The 17,422-nt window shown below is 43.9% G+C and overlaps 1 protein-coding gene and 1 non-coding gene across 2 annotated transcripts in view; one reads left to right on the top strand and one right to left on the bottom strand.

Annotated features, from left to right (window-relative positions):
- The window catches only part of LOC148670204 (antigen WC1.1-like), a 217,141-nt gene that overhangs the window by 140,168 nt on the left and 59,551 nt on the right, over positions 1-17,422 (bottom strand). The gene's annotated exons all lie outside the window — the stretch shown is intronic.
- On the top strand, positions 6,866-6,984 carry LOC148670212 (5S ribosomal RNA). The gene has a single exon (XR_015938690.1). It is a non-coding gene; the product is annotated as a 5S ribosomal RNA (ribosomal RNA).

Raw genomic sequence — 17,422 nt, 5'->3', positions numbered from 1 at the left:
AAAGAGTGGTAAATGGAGCTCGCCCCAGCCCGTCCTTATTCTTTTAAAGCGGATTAAAAATTAACTTCGCCGCCATTACTACCAGCTTTAAAAGACTGCCATGGGCACGGAAAAAAACACAGTACAGATGAGTTTTCTGGAACCGAAGCAGAGATTCCTTTTCGAACCAACTGATAAAGCTCAGCCAGTGAATACTGTTAACAGAATGTGAAAGCACGATCAACTTTGTAACTGCAACCACAGGAAAAACAGCAAGAAGCAGACTCCATTCCCCATTTAAATCTGTCATGCGAGGCATGCTTTTTGAACGCATGAAGTTAATCCCACGATCGCTTTTAAACTTGGACAAAGTACTTTCAAGGAGCGCTATGCGCAATGATTTAACAAGCTCAACCCCTGCCGACGATTCGGTGTGAAGAAGCAGAACATTCAAGTTTCACAGACAGAAGCAGCACGCCAGCACAGCCAACATTAAAACGGAGGGCACACTACGATTTGCATTGACACAAAGGTGATCTGGGCAGACGTCGTTCCCTGCATAACGCAAAAAGTGGCAAAACGCATTTAGGTTGAGAGGACGCAAGAAGGATTTTGGTTTGTGCCTTGATGTCAAGCTGAGAAAGTATCTTTAAACACTTTGCTTAGTTCCTGGAGAGACTGTGCGTCGTGTCCAAGAGCTCCTGGGAGGAAGAGAGAGCCCTCCCACTTGGGGGCTTTTCCACGGTCTGTGTGAGGAGGGGCGGGTGTGTCCAGTAGCTTATCGAGCGGAAGCCTGGGGCGGCGGAGAGCTGTGATCGTGCAGACCTTGAGGTGTCACCTCTTTGTCTGCTTTCCCGCCCCCCCTCCGCCCAAGCTCTGCTCCAAAGTAGCCCGGCAACCCCTCACACCTGCACGTGTCACAACCTAAGGTGTGGTCATGAGACACCCATGGGGTGTTGTTCTGTTCTTGCTAATTGTTTCCTGTCCGTCGCAGGCAGGAGTCCATGCGAGGAAGATGCGCTGGACAGAGCTCAGAGGGCGCAGCTGGGTGGCTTTCCTTCTGAGTGACGTTCCTGCAACACTCTCCTGCTCCTCTTGGTGCGCTCATGCCGCAACACAGGAAGGCTGGAGCAGGTGACTGTGCGCGTTGTGCACTGCTGAAATAGCTCAATTGGGAGAGCGTTAGACTGAAGATCTGAAGGTCCCTGGTTCGATCCTGGGTTTTGGCATTTTGTTTCATCGCGCCCTTTGTTCCTCTCTCCAGCACCCCCTGCCTAAAGTGACGCTTCCCTTTCTCAGCTCGAAACGCAAGCGAGACACCAGCAGCGGTCCCTGCAGGTTTCCGAAATATAGCGGCTATCACGTTCGCCTAACACGAGAAAGATTCCCGATTCGAGACCGGGTGGAAACAGCCTCGTTTTGCACGCTCCTGTACTTCACAGAGGTATTGAGCGACCGGTCATTTGTTCCCAATGTATTTCCGGTGCCTTCATGCACTCTTGTACCAAACGCACGTTCCTTCTGTACGCGGAGCCGATCATTTGCAATTGGGCTGTGCCTACAGACCAGGACGAGCTCTGTCGGCTCAAAAGCAGCGCAGGACCTGCAAGAACAACAGAAAGATTAGCATCCAGCGGGGGCTTCTTAGTGAGCCCAAGATCTCATCAAGAATCGGCTCCAGCAACAGGGCTGGGCGCATTGTTCCATTCTCCGACCACTCTCGGTGTAAACAAGTCCCTCCTGGTCTCTGCTTGAATTGCACTTTCCTGCATTTGCTTTGGTGTAACTGGCTTCCCCTGCATGGGCGAATGTGAAGAAGATCCTTAGTAAGTCATTGAAGAAACCGGAGAAGAGGTCGGAGTGGCCTCTGTCGTTCATCAACTATCCAGTCAGGCAGTACTCCTCTGTAAAGCGCCGTTCGTTCACATCGATTGGCTTTTTTTTGCCTTAATTCGTGCAAGTAGTAAAAGCAGACGCCCCTTTAGGGAGCCTATCAGCACCCGGAGTTTTCCCCTTCTGTAAGCTCTCCATAGCCTCTCAGCTCTTCTACTGTCAAATCCCCCTCAAGTACTTCCCTATCTTCTTCACTCAAAACGTTTTCTAGCTTTGAGGTAAAAAAATGAATTTCTTCATCCTTTACCTCTGTAGAGCTGTACAGTCTTGAGTAGAAGTGTCACACCCTCTGCAGCCAGAGGGCGGTCCTTCTCTGTCCTGTCCCTAGTTTCTGGTCTGCTGTCCTTCTTGTCCCTCTCTTTCCCTTGGGCTATATATTTCCGGGTTTTGCACTCTGTCCTCGCTCAGCATTGACGTTCGGATGTCCTGAGACCCGTCTAGCACCAGGGCGCCCCACGTCCGCTCCCTGAGGGCACAGGTTTCTATACGGCATTCCTGAACTCTTTGCACTAATGAGCCCGGGCCTTTTTCCTGTCTCGCCGCTACGCATATGGGTCTTTTTCCGCTCTCCTGTTCCCCACGGTAAGTCCCTTTGGATGTCCGTGCAAGAAGGCCTCGATGCAGGAGAGGATAGCACTCAACTACACTTTCCATGACAGACTTGGAGCCTACCACTTTCCTGAAAAAGAAGCGAGTACACTTCTCATTTTCTTCCAAGAACTGCACTCAGCTTCTTAACAGCACTCCTCGACTACTTTCTTCGGCTGTGCTCCGGATGTCCTTTTTTAAAAGGGTGATATCCTCGAGCACATCGAAGCCACTGTGCAGCATCGTGTAGAGACGCTGCAGCTGCCTCTGTTTCCTGGCTAGCACTCCTCTCCGTCTTGCAGCAGCCTTCCTTCCCTCAGCCATGAAAAAGGCCTTTGTCCTCACCTTCACCTCCTCCCACCACTCTCCTACTGACCCGTACAGACACTGCAAGGACAGCCACTGTGATAGTTTCTCCTTGTAGCGGGATACTACCCCCTCGTTCTCTAGCAGCTTTGTGTTGAGTTTCCAGAGGCCTGGGCCAAAGACAGTCCCGCCCTGGAGTTCCACTCTACACCCTAAAGCCTGATGATCTGAGAAGAAGACAGGCTGAAGAGTGACCCCAACAACTTTCACTCTCTCTGAGACAAAGCAATAGTCAATTCTGGAGCTGCTATTCCTCCCTGACCATGTATATCCTGCTGTTGTGGGATATATACATCTATATGTGTCTGAGAGTTTAAAGTCTTGAACTAAGTTTTGCAGGGCCAATGAGCTGGAATCCAATTTTATCGGAGAGCTAGACTGCCTGTCTGTGTGCTCTAAGATACAATTAAAATCCCCTCCCACTATCACGTCTGTGCTACATAACAATAGTGGAGAGAGTGCTTTGAGTAGCTCCACCCTTCCTCCCACGTCAGTAGGACAATACACATTGATTAGCCGCAGGTTAACGGTCCCCCATTCCACATCCACACACAGCAACCTGCCATCTATGACCCTCTGAATACTTTTCAATTTGAATGCCCATCCTTTGAAAAGAATGGCCACGCCAGAGGCTCTGTTATTGTCCCCTGACCAAACAGAAGGCCCTTTATCCAACATATCTTCAAAGCTTTTATACCTCTCTTGATAGGCTAAAGCACACTCCTGCAACATCAACACATCTCCCTCTCTCTGCTGGAGGTAATCCAAGACAGACTGGCATTTAACTCTGTCATTGATACCTCTGGTGTTAAGAGAAATTATGTTTAGAGCCATATTACATAAGAAAGTGGAACCAGTCTTTACAAAACACATTTCTCTTCTGTCTCACCTGTTACCTTCTTCTTTTTCTTCTTACCAATTTCCTGCCAGCCATCCTCTGAATGAGCCTTCATCAGGGTGGCAGCAGTAAAAGCGTTCACGGAGTCCATTTCAAGGAAGGGGGTAGAGGGAGGGGTGGAGGGGTTCCAGCTGTCCCCATCGCCATGCTCTCCTTCCTCGTCACTCGGGGAGAAAACAGAGTCATTTTTCCTTTTCCTCAAGTCCAGCTCCTGGGAGCACTGAGGGGAAAGGGGTGCAGCCGATGCACCAGTCTCCTCTTCCCCCTCACCCACCAGCTGCTGCAGATCCTCCGTGATGGACTGGATGGAGGAGAGGAGGGCATCTGTAGGACTTGCAGAGTCTGAGAAAAGCAGCTCCGCTGAATCCTGGGTATCCTCGCTGGACCCGCTCCACCGGGGGGCCCCACACTGGCTCTCGTTCTGAGGAGCAGGAGTGGGGGAGGGGTCCTCGCTGTTCTCGGGGGTTTTCAAACCCTCGTGCTTGTCTGGTGCAGTCTGCGGTTGTGGGGGCGTAGTGGATTTCTCTTCCACCGGCCCTGGAGCCACAGCAGGACTGATCCTGGCTGGAGGCTGAGAGTCTTTGTCCAACAAGGGTTCTTTGTTTGACTTGTTGTTTGCTTTGGCTTTTCGGGCCGGTTTGGCTGAAACAAGCACTGCCTCATCCTTTCTCATTTTGAGTTTATTGGCGTAGGCGTGAGGGCAGTTCTTAAAAACGTGTCCTTCCGAGTCACATAAATTGCACTTTGGCAGCATTGAACAGTCAGAGGCTAAATGTCAATGTTTGCCACAAGTCTTGCAGCATTTCACAGTGCAGGACGATGCCAGGTGTCCCACAGCACCACAGCGCCAACACACCTTTGGTTGTCCCACATAAAAAACATAGCCATTGCAGGCGCCCAGCCGGATTGTAGAGGGCAGGTGCCTTAAGCCTCCATTTACATTGTCCGGTAGCAAGCGAACCTCGAATTTCCTTGCTCCTGTTTTTATACCGTCAACATCTCTAACCTCAGTTCCATGGTGGACGGTGCAGTACTGGTTAAGCCAGGTGTGAATGTCCTCTGTCTTTGCCAGTTCCGAGAACATAACAACATGCACCGTTTTCCTCTCTCTCTGTGTCAGAGGCTGCAAGTCGATCTTCTCAAGGGCAGGAACTTTCCCTCTTTTTGCCTCAAACACATCCACACATTGTTCAAACAGAGAATAGGTAGCAAAAACAACCTCAAAAGCTTTCTGACCTGGGAGAGCGAAGATGAAATCCAAGTGCCGAGGTTCAAAGCCAAGTTCCTTCTGCAACACTTTTCTGCTGAACTGCATACAATCCATGAAGAGGTCATCCAAAAGCTCAAAACTCACAGCATTCTTGCGGGATCCAAAAGTTGCCATTTCGTGAACTGCAAAACAAACACTGCTTCCACAAAACAAGAAAACAATCCAACTACTCCACCTACAGGCTGATCAAGGTATCTCCCCTGCCAGGTAAGTATGAGCTGTACAAACCCCTGCAAGCGGCTCGCACCCACAGCACAAAGCGCGCAGCCTAGGCCAGCTCCTCGCCCCGCACACCACCGCCTCCTGCTGGGCCCACTCTTTCGCACACTCACACGCCACACTAACACTCAAAAGGGTGGACAAAACGAGAAAACGAGCGCGCCGTTTCCTACATATTCGCAGCATGTCCCGGGACGCATTCGCAGCATGTCCCGGGACGCAATTCGGCCTCATTTTCATAACACCAGCCCAGCAGATCGCTACGCAAGCTCGCGTCGTGCGCCTGCCACACACCGAACAAACACCGGAGCCTTTTCAGCAATTTCCAAAAAACGGGCCTGCTCGCCTGCCCACAAGGCTCCGTCTCTTACCCGCTCTCCAGAACCTGCTGCCTTCTGTGCTGTTCTCTCAGCACCGCTGCAGCACACACAACAAATGCAGCGCGGGGAGAAAGGTTCCACACTCCGCCGCAGGGAAGGCTCGCTCCGTGCGCACACGTCCTTTCAATGCCAGTTCAACAAGTGCTCCGCATTAGCAGCGTCGGGGCTCCGGCGTGTCGCACCTCACCTCACCTCGCATAGCCCACTCCTTGAATGTCTGGCGCTGGGCATGCCCCGCTCTCCTCCACCTTATCTTATCGCGTGTGACCACCGACAATGGCCACAATGCCGGGGAATGGCACCTGTAAAGTGTTAATTGGGGCACAGGAACAGCCTGTCTCGTCTCGGGGGCCAGCTTCAAAGACAATACAGCAAACACAGCGGGGCGGGGGAAGTAGACGACACGACACATGCAGGTACATTCAGCTCCGGCGGGAACAAATCATTTGTCAGTCTTTTCAAGTGCTGGGAGCCGAGTAATCCTTCGCTTGTATCGTTTCTCCCCGGTGACTAGATCTCACCCTGCGACTCTCGACTGGGCTCACCCACGGCAGCCCAGCAGGTGTGAGCCTAGCCGGCACCCGGATGGGAGATTCCCCCCGGAAAAGCTCAGGTTGCTGCTGCTCCTTCAAGAGGTGTGACTGGGACCAGTAGGGAGCGCTCACCCTGCGGTCTGTGTGGCTTTCTTATGCCCCAGCATCCTCATGGCGACACTCTGCTGCACAAACAGGCGCCGTCCTTCGGGGGAGGCGTAAAACCGAGGTCCCGACCCTCCTCGGCCATTAAGAAAATCGCAGGGCGTCTCTCAAAAAGAGACACCGGGGGTGTCACTCTGGTGTTAGTGTTCCCCTTCACCAATCAGTCGGGTTCTCCTCCTAATCCCCATCTCATATGTAACAATCAATGACGAGGCCCCCCTGTCCCGCGATATTGTACTTGTCTCCTGGCCACTGGCTGGCGCCGTGAGATTTAGTACTCGCGCAAGAGACCGGGGGCAGAGCGCGAACGCGTTCCCCCGCCCCCCACAAAGTGTGCGCTCCAGGTTCCCTCTCGGGGCTCTGCAACACAGCGGAAAGGCAGCGAGAAGGAGCCTCTTGCGCTGACGCCGCAAGGCCACAAGAGCACATTCGCTAACATCCAGGTACTCAATGCGATTTGGAAAGAAGCTCCTTTCCAAAGAGTTGCACACGAACGATCCTTCAGTCCCGCTCGGGGGGCACGGAGCCCCAGCCACACACAGCTTCAAGTAGCGAGTTAGGCGCCATGGTTTTCGCTTGCGGCCACACCACCCTGAATGTGCCCGATCTCATCTGATCTTGGAAGCTAAGCAGGGTTGGGCCTGGTTAGTACTTGGATGGGAGACTTCCTGGGAATACCAGGTGCTGCAAGCTTTTACTCTCTCGGCCAGCAGGGGTCGCCGTTGGTGCCGTAGGCTTTGGGAGGAAAACCTGGAGGATGGAAAGGTGATATATAGCCTCATCTCTAGAGATGTTTTGTTGCTATGGGATGTGTGTGACCCATATAAAAAAAAAACTGTTTGTAAAACGAATATCGAAGCTGCCTCTAAATCTGCAAATGAAGATGAGTCGATAAACCACTTGTTTTTCATATAACTATACATATGTAGCGGCGAGACTTATTAATAAGACAGAATTAAGTGTTGCGAGCTTTCCCAAATGAGGCCCCATCTCTGTTCATCTCCGTGGTGCAGCCACAGAGAAACTATTCATGCAGGCTGATTTAAGGTTTCCTTTGATAAGGGAGAGCTCCCAAAGGGGAATGCACTTAGCTAAGCCTGGCTATCATGATCAATGGTCATCCATTGGCGCCTATCTGTCTAGGGAGTGCCAGATGGACATCTGGACTGCATTCCTAAGTGTCAGGATTAAGTGACTCATATCTCACCTTGATCAACCAATCAGGGACTGGTAGGGCCGAGTAACCCACGTGGGACTCTGATGCCCATGGAACTTTCAGCCAATCAATGAGCTGAAGTTCCTCCAGGTAAAAACAGGCAACACAGAGATTCAGAAGGGGAGATTCAGTAAGATTCAGAAGGGATTCAGGAGGATTCTGTGGGCTGTTCTAAAGGGAATTCAAAGGAGAATTCCAGGGCAGGACGGCCCAGGAGCAGAAGGCTCCCAAGGGCAGGACATTCTCGCAGCGCGCCTCCTGACCATCCTGCGACTCAGCCCGGACAACCACGGAATGGCCAGTGTGTCCGAGTGCCAGAACTTTCCTTTGTTCTAAGAGTCTAGAGCGGAGGTTGCCAGAGAGTAACCAGAGGATCCACTCGAGGTTAGCACCAGCAGCAAGCCTCGTGAACAGGTCGGAACTGTGGATAGCTGAATCACTATTCAGAACTAGCTCTTCATCAGGAACGAACCGGTCCTCTTCCTGACTTGCTGGGACCCACAGTCATCTTTTCTCCTGTGCACAAACTTTGCTAGTTAAAGCCAACAGTGAGCATCAGCAGCGCACCGTCGCAAGCCGCACAGCACAGCCTGGCACCGAGCCAGAGAGCGCGGATTGGACAGCAACAAGCCTGCAACTGTTTCTTTGTGCCCGCAGGAGATCTGAATCCCCAGAAATTGGATGAGTATTCAACTTCAATGCATTACAGCTCGAGAATTCAATTGTTATCCCAACCAGTTGATATCAATTTAATTCCTAAGGGTTATGTACTTGTTTTGAGTATTTAATGTAGAAGTTATAACCAAGTTCATTTACGAAACGGTCTTAATGAATGATATACTGAACGTATGTCCTCTTGATATATGTAACTCTTTGTAACTGAATGAATATATATCTTTTGTATTCTGATAACCCTCTCGATAAGATCTGTTAGTTTTATATGCATATTCTATGTATTAATAAATGTATCCTCGTGTATTAGTACCTGTGTGTGTGCGTTGTTTGAGTTATATCGCATGGTTGGATTCTAAAGCCATCAAAAGAATCAACTTTGTGATTTACTGCTACAATTAATAATTGTTCCAGTAAATGCCCAAACCCTACAGAACTGGTGCCTTCAGAGAGCCACTACAGTTACATATTTGGCGTCCCTGAGCCGGTTTTCTTACACTGTCAACTTCAAAATCCTCATTCTCACCTATAAGGCTCTCGATGGCTTGGCACCTGAATACCTGTCTGGGTTATCGCCCTACTCCCCACCTCATAACCTTCGCTCTTCTAATTGTGATTTCCTATCTGTCCCCCAGTCCATCTACACTCTATGGGTGACAGGGCCTTCTCCTGTTTTGCCCCAAAGCTCTGGATCTTTATCCCCAAGAATATCAGAGAGTCACCTTCTCTAAACTCCTTCAAATCCAGACTCAAAACCCTCTTCTTTAGAAGAGCCTTTAATGAACTATTCTTTACCCCTCTGTTCCTACTGTATTTAATACCACCATCTATTGTCTCCTCTAACTGTGTATTCTCATGCTGCTTATCTTGTGTATTTTTTTAACTTTATTGTTGTCATTCTGTAAAGCTCTTTGAAAAGCCACCTTTAAAGGCGCTATATAATGTAAAGATTATTATTATTATTAATAATGAACAGTGCATTTAACACTGAGCACATGCGGTCCTTCTTTGCAAAGGATTGCAAAGGTTGGGAATTAGCTTTTCACTCGTGTTGTTGAAGACCGTATCCTGGCTTTGTTGCAGGAAATGTCTGGATGCCATCACCCGATCAAGGAGAGGATCAGGGTTTTGGGAAGTCTTTTTGATGCCTGACACTGTGGGTTTCCTGGTTGTAACGGGTGTCATTCTGGACCTAAACAACAGAGAACACCGTTGAAATCGCTGAACTGCCTAGTGGACACTTTGTCGCCTTCTTCTGACCTGTATTTAATGCAATTCTCTGAAAACGTGGCACGTTATACAGATGCAGCCATTCAAAGTGCGGTGTACAGACACATACCGGAGTTAATTGGCTATGGCGTCGCACATCGTGACGCGCGATGAAGCAAAATACTGCGGTACATGATTGGTTGACTGACAGGGGCACTCGTGGTCCGTTGGTCGGTTGTAGAAAGATTTACAGTAAATGTCTTAACTGTGCCTGTTTAAGTATTGAATATTTATATGGAATTTTACCACTGAAGGGAAATCTTAGTACCTGAGCATAAAAAGAATAGGAGCATACTGTAATGCGTGCGAAGGCCATAAACGATATTAATTTTGGAACTTAAACATACAGTATATGGCTGGTCTCGGTACTTTAAAGAAAACATACACACCAGTATTCCATTTCTCCCTAAACATTTTAAGCATCGAAGTCTTTTACTAACGTCATACCGGAGTCAACAAGCATACTTTTAGAATTTGATTAAAAGGGAATATAATATGGAATCGCGTATCTAAAGAAATTAAGAACGATATATTCATGTACCGCAACACAAGAATAGTACACGCTGTACATTGTCTGTTGATAATGTTTCTGTAGTGCTTTTTCAGCACTCTCCATGTGACCTTGCTGGTGGCGCAGTGGGTTAGGTTCTTGACTCCTATGTCACCTTGTCTGTGATCAAATCGTGCTGGAGCCATGACTTGTTTTTTAACAAACATTTCTTTGAAAAAATGAAATGTTTCCCTGAGTCAGAGATTAAATAAAACCTCACTCGCACCAAACAAATTTATATTTCTAAATATCACAACATGATCGAATTTAAGTCATTTTAATAACAATGAATAGTCACCTAGGCGTTACAATATAAACATTTATATTGATTTAAATTGCATTTTGATTTAAATTGCAAACACGTGTTTAAATATATGTGTTTTTTTGATTCACAATCAGACAAATGCAACATAAATTGATATTTTTGTCTTCTAAGTATCTTAATAAATTTTCAGCATAGCTTTCTCCCCGTTTAGATTTATTTTTCTTGGGATCTTGGGATCAAACGTGGAAAGATTAGATTGTAATCGTTTTTATTTTTTAAATACATTTTAGAAAAGTGTAATCTATACTAAAAAGCTGTACACCACCTGCTATAAAGATACATATTGAAATACTTTTGGGTTCAGATAGGACAGACACAAGAACTCAGACTAAAATCAAAGTCTGTTAAAGCTTTGATTTTATATATCACCTTTAAAAGTGGCATCTCAAAGCAAATACCCAACACTGATTGTACCCATCTGTCATGCTAATAAAGCACCTTGAATTGAATTGAGAGGGGGGGGGGAAGGGCGAGCGAGAGAGAGAGCGAGAGAGCACAGCCAGGACAGACAAGCATCGCATATCTAAGGAAATAGCAGTTTAACCTTGTTCATGCACAAACAGTGGCATGTTACATTATTAATTTGGGTGTCTCCTCTTGCCAGAAAGCTATAAATTGCATTTTGAGTGCGGTTTTTGACTTTTTTTAAATTGCAACCCATAAATAAAACTGATACTGTTTAGACTTCTAATTATTTTAAACTGTATTACAGGAGCACAATGCACAATGCAACGTAAATTGCATAAATGCACTTGGAATCTGTCCAAGCCCTACTTTGTCAGGCATTTTCTTTTATTGTAACGGACATAAAACCTCCCTTGCTTTTAACAGATTTTCATACGAAACTACGAAAATTATTTAAACTTATCATTCAACAGAGCTCGAAATATCACAAGTATCCTCAAGAGCACAGACTGTATTAAAAGTATGCTAGTGACAAACTAGTATACTTTAGATATTTTTTTCTGAACGGGGGAAAATCTGATCATGTTTCTCTATAACAATAATAAAAAATATTATTTTACATATCACCTTTATGTGATATCACCTTAAGGACAGCACATACAAGGGTTAATTGCACAATGGACCGCGCAAAGAAATTTAAAATAGTCTTCTTTAGGTGTGAGGGCAGGAGTGGATCGCAACAGGCATAATCAACAAATTAGGAAAACAAAGAACAGGACAGGTGAGACGTGTATCCAGAATGCGAGTGATCAGAAAAAGGAACAGCTGTTACACCCAGGTTTTACGCTCTCTCTACGCTCTCTCTCTCTAATCTAAGTGGTGAGAAAGCTGTGCTCAATTATAATTAAGGGACTTTAAAGTAAAAAGAGATGCTTCATATTGCTTGACTAATTTTAAAAACTAAGTTATAAATGCAGATGCTCTCTCTTAATATCTCATATCTAATATCTTTTGAGGCTGTACAGTATGCATTACAATATAAACATTTACTGTCAACCTTTAAATCAACAATTGATTTAAAGACAATCTGTCAAAGCGCAAGGAAACCTATTACTTGATTCTTATGGACTCCCAGTCCCGCCAGGGGTTAAAAAATAACATGGAATCGTGTATCTAAAGAAATAACAGAATACAGTAACTATGTTCATGCACCAACAATAGCATGTTACATTATTAATTTGGGGGTCTCCTCTTGCTAGAAAGTGCTAAATTGCATTTTGCCTCAACACTCCATACTCAACAACGATAATTCACAAACAGCCAGAACATGTAACTCCACATTCCCAAATAGACCTCATTTCCATAGCCCCACCCCTTATGCACACCCAACATCCCTCCCCTGTTCTCTCTCTCTGCTGGCGTTTGTAATCATTTTTATTTTTAAATACATTTTAGCAAAGTCATGTATTTTAAAAATCTTAAGATTTCTTTATTTATGTCTTTAGTGGTTTCATTAGTGACAAAGGCCAAACTTTCTTGGAAAAATGTCTTTTATGTAAACCATGTTTGCTATTAATTCATTTAGGGCTAGAATATGTTCATTGTCTTCCAACGAAAGAAGGGTTCCTTCAAAACATTAAATATATATACATACTGTATACAGTACAGTTTGCATACGTTAATATGTTTATGTTCCTAAATCAATCTCTTGAGCATGTGAAAGGCATGGTGAATCGATTCTCAAAAATTACTGTACTTTGCATGATTGGAAACCAATGCGTGATTGCGAAATGCTGTGGTGTTACTTTAACAAAGACGGTCAATGAAAAAAATAATGTGGACCAGGGCAATACTTTGAGTTTACAGCTTGTCCAAGGTCATTCATTATTAATACTATTAGTAATATTTTCGTTAAAGACTTTGATGGCGACAGCTCAAACATGAGAGGTTGAGCTTTATTAGCTCACCTTGCGGAAATTCCGGATACCATTATTTTGCTTGCGGTATTATAGGAGAATTTACCGAAACTCACGGTAGAATGCATAAAGCGCACCGCAAAATAATTTTGAATGGCTGCATCTGTATCTGTGCAACCTTTATGGAGGGTGACCACACTCAAAAGAATCATAGATTCGATCACAAGCATCTAAAAATGAGCATGAGAAAATGACATCACACTATAAGGCTGAATGGCGCAAATTCTCCTGTTCCTTCTGCAGCAAATGTGTGTTTTTTGCTTCTTAACACTGAGATAGTTGGAGATATTTGGCAGCAGTGGGATTCCAACTAACACCCCCAAAGAGACTAGAGCTTTAATCCACCTCTGAATTAAAAACTGGGTGACTTGTAAGGGTGGTAGGAGAGGAAAGGAATAAATGCTTCTTTTTTGGACAAAGTCTTTATCTACTAAAAGAAGGAAAGAAATATTTGATTATTATTTTTTCACCAGTTGTTTTGATCAAATTATTGTAATGCAGTGCCATATTAAGGTATAATATGTACATGAACGTCATGTCTGAGTCGATGATGGCAGCTGAGTATCGCTGGAGGACAGTTCATCATGAGTGGGCAAGCCTGCATAATGAGGGAGAAGAGATCGGCCTTTCTGACGCAGTGTCCAGTGACACTAACCTTCTGTCCTACTGTTCTCTGCTAATGTAGAGGGTGAATGTTTATTTAGGTGAATGTAAGGTTTCATTCTTGTAAAATATTTCCGAGCACTTTTTTTGTTGCTGAAAATTAATCTTGTGCATTTGAATGAATTCACCTTGTCACCTTATTCTATGCATTGTTTCATCAGATTAGAACATTTAGAGAAGCTCAATTGCATTTATGAATTGCATTGTGATAGTATTTCTTTCCGTTTAAATACTTCAGTCAAAAATGTAGAGAAGGTGCTCCTGTTTTCACCATTATAAGAACTGTGATGCACCAGTAATATTTACTCTCATAAAAGTATTGTAATTGTATTGTTCTGTTACAATCTTGAGTGACACAAACCTTCTGTTTTACTGCACTACACTTCTCCAGAGGCCAGTTCAGCACACAAGGATCCTCAGTCAAACAAACACTGCAATCGCTTGATAAACGCCATTTCTCATCCTTTCTCTTAGTGTCGGTGCTACTATTGTATGCAAAGGAGGCGACTTGACAATTAAATCTTAAAGAGAGTCTTCATGAAGGTGTGTGTCGGCAAGCTCTCCACTGGCAATTGACTGGGCTTGTGAAGAAACCAATCTCATTCAACAACCATACAAATTGCACAACTTAAGGTACATGAAGCGAAATCCGTGAGCTGATTGACACAAAACAATGTCACTTCACATTATCTGCAAAGTTGTTTTGCTTGTCTGACCACCTCTTCCTACTTTACAGTGAGCACATATATTTCAGTTTCTTTCCCCCATGTGGAGATGTATCCACTGCCAAAACTGCTGTCTGATTATTTAAATTATCTGTAAAACTGTTACATGACTTCATCTAATTGTAAATTTATAAGACGGTCTGTGAGAGCTGTGAATCTGACTGAGAAGAGAATAATGATTTTTTATTCTGCCTGAGAATTTTCCTGAGAATTTTTCTTCTTTTCCAAGTGGTGTTACATCCTCTTCAGATACTCTGCAAAGACTGCCAGAGAGAAGAGGAGAGAGAGATGGACAGATAAGAGCACACACAGCAAGAGACACATACGTCTTGATTTACTTTGAAGCAAGTGTTCATTTCTTTTCTGGAACAAGTTGTTTCTGAACTTCAAGAAATTCATACAACTTCTGAAAGATAAAATACAAATCTTGCTTCTCAGGACAGAAGAAATGCTGCAAACAAATGCCAGTGATTTGTGAAAAGCAATGGGAATGTGTCCCTGTGCAGCTGTTAAACAAAGGGCTGATGGGTCAAACGCACTCAGGGACGCGCTTCAGATTGTGATGATGTAAACATAATCTCCGCTAAAAATTGAAGGGATTTCTTCGCAAACCCTCTTGAATGTTGCAGGAAATCTTCGTGTTTTACTTGTGTGCAACTACAACAGGTAAACAAATAAGTACCTAAGTCAATGTCCAAGAAAACCATCTTCACGTGTGGAATTTTTCTTTAACTGGCTGTTGGGAGAATTCATTTATACACCCGTTGTATCCTTAGCAAAAATATTTTAAAATTAGAACACAGATTTGTTGGAGAACTTGACAATCCTTGACAATCATTATTAAATGAGCATTATACAAATGTGCGTTGATATTTTTAATATGTACCTTAATTGTAATATATATACACATAATTGCTTTGATATGGATGTTAATTTGAAGGAATTGAGGAAACTATGAAGATACATTTGGGCATCTGCTATTGGTAAAGAGGAAAGAGTACCTTAAGTGTGAAGCTTGCATACACACGAGAGACAAAATCAGTTTAAATTCACTTCATTAAATTGATGGTGTGCTAAATCAATCGTGCATAAAGTGTACATAGCAGAGGATGGTTTCAATCCATCAACCTCTGGGTTATGGGCCCAGCATGCTTCCACTGCGCCACTCAGCTGATAGCTGCCATATAGCGATTCAACACAACTGCTCTATCTTTGCTTTCTAAAAGTGCGCCAGAGATGAAAAGTCTAAACGGCAAACGCAGACGTCACTTTGAGCACTTGGTCTTTTATAGTACAAATCATCACCCGCTGCTCTACATGGGCGTGTCTTCAATATCGTTGAGAACCAAACCTTCTGCTTTCCGAGGCAACTGATTCTTTCCTCGTTAATTCCCAAATCTTCAATGAGAATCAGTGAAACGAAAATCAAACACATGTACACACTCGCGTCCTAACCTGAAAGAAAAATCTACACCCACTTTATAATACTGAAAATGATTCAGGAAGTACAGCAAAGTTCTAAAACCAGCGAATGCATCTGCATGAATAAAATGTCATTTTTTCAAAAGTAAAATCTTCAGCTTTGAAAGATTGCCATCCATATATTTTCGTTTTTCTCTTTTTTTACATAACACGCTTTCGAGAAACAAACTGTCTTTTAATTAAGGCTTCATTAGAAAATGTGTATCTTGGTTTGCTAAGTTAAAATCGGCACATCCCAGTAGGCAAAAGATGTAGAATATACGACTATTAAATGCATACCTTAGACGTGTAAATGTGCTCCGTAACTGGTCTAGAATGAAATTCTAATATACGAATATCATTATACGTCAATTAGACATCTATGATTATATGTTTATTATACATAAATGGTTGGAGTTCTATTATACGGATACATTTAGAAGACTATTATACATATATAGATCCAGCCATTCAAAATGCGCGGGCGATACCGCATTATTTACCGCAAGCTAGACTGCGTACCGCGAGTTACCGGTAAATACCGCTAGTTACCGTAAATTCTCCTATAATACGACAAGCAAAATAATAGTATCCGGAATTTCCGCAAGGTGGAGCTAATAAAGCTCAACCTCTCATGTTTGAGCTGTGGCCATCAGTCTTTAACAAAGATATTACTAATAGTATTAATAATGAATGACCTTGGACAAGCTGTAAGTGTAAACTCAAAGTATTGCCCTGGTCAACATTCTTTTTTTCATTGACCGTCTTTGTAAAAGTAACACCACAGCATTTTGCAATCACTCATTTGTTTCCAATCATGCAAAGTACAGTAATTCACCATGCCTTTCACATGCTCATAAAAGAGATTGATTTAGGAACATAAACATATTACCGTATGCAAACTGTACTGTATACAGTATGTATATGTATATTTAATGTCTTAACTTTGCCCGTTTAAGTATTGAATATTCATATCTAATTTTACCACTGAAGGGAAATCTTAGCTGAGCATAAAAAGAATAGGAGCATACTGCAACGCGTGTGAAGGCCATAAACGATATTAATTTTGGAACATAAACATACAGTATATGGCTGGTCTCGGTACTTTAAAGAAAACATACACGAAACATGGTTTCATTATGACCAGAATCGGTCTTGAGATATTTTTAACTTGATTTATAGTATTTGAGAGGTATGTCTTAACACCGATACTACAGTGCGTAAATACTGCTCACGTATATATTTCTAGGTTTATATTATGCATTTCATACGGTCAAATTACTTTTGAGCAACTAATAAGAAGCGCGAAATGGTATGCCCAGGGCGTTTTAGTTTCGTTTTGTGCTGGGACTCTGCTTTTAACAATGTCCCCGTGGATTGATTAGAGATATCAAGTACATACAAGTCATTTTTTAAATGTTGTAGTTCGTCTTGTAAAAATGTTACGAGTACATCATCTATCAACAACTACACAGGTTCTGTTTCCATATTGCGGATTTTGGTTACGTAATATTATTTTCTAGATTTCACGTTGTGAATATATGATTTGGGCAAACAGAGCCGCAAAGAAGTACATTATGGGTTGTTGTTTTGTTTTTTTTGCAGTTTTATCTAGAACAAGCAATGCTTAAACCTTTGTCTGATTCTTGTGAAACTATCCACACGACAGTTACAGTACATAGGAGTACGCTGGGCAAACGTTCCGAGGTCAAATTCTTCCAGCACGGGGGTACCTTTAAAGTTGAGACGACGGCACCAAAATTTTTTGGCGCGCCTTCTCTTTAAAGCCCTGGCCAAATATGAAGACAGTACGTACAGTTATAATTCAAACGGAATTAAAAACTACACATCCCAGTTACCATGGTGGTG

The sequence above is a fragment of the Lepisosteus platostomus genome, chromosome 5 (assembly GCF_059453375.1).
Source record: "Lepisosteus platostomus isolate fLepPlt1 chromosome 5, fLepPlt1.hap1, whole genome shotgun sequence".
Classification (NCBI taxonomy): Eukaryota; Metazoa; Chordata; class Actinopteri; order Semionotiformes; family Lepisosteidae; genus Lepisosteus; species Lepisosteus platostomus.
Note: the sequence above shows the minus strand (reverse complement) of the source record. Positions and strands in the feature narration are given on the sequence as shown.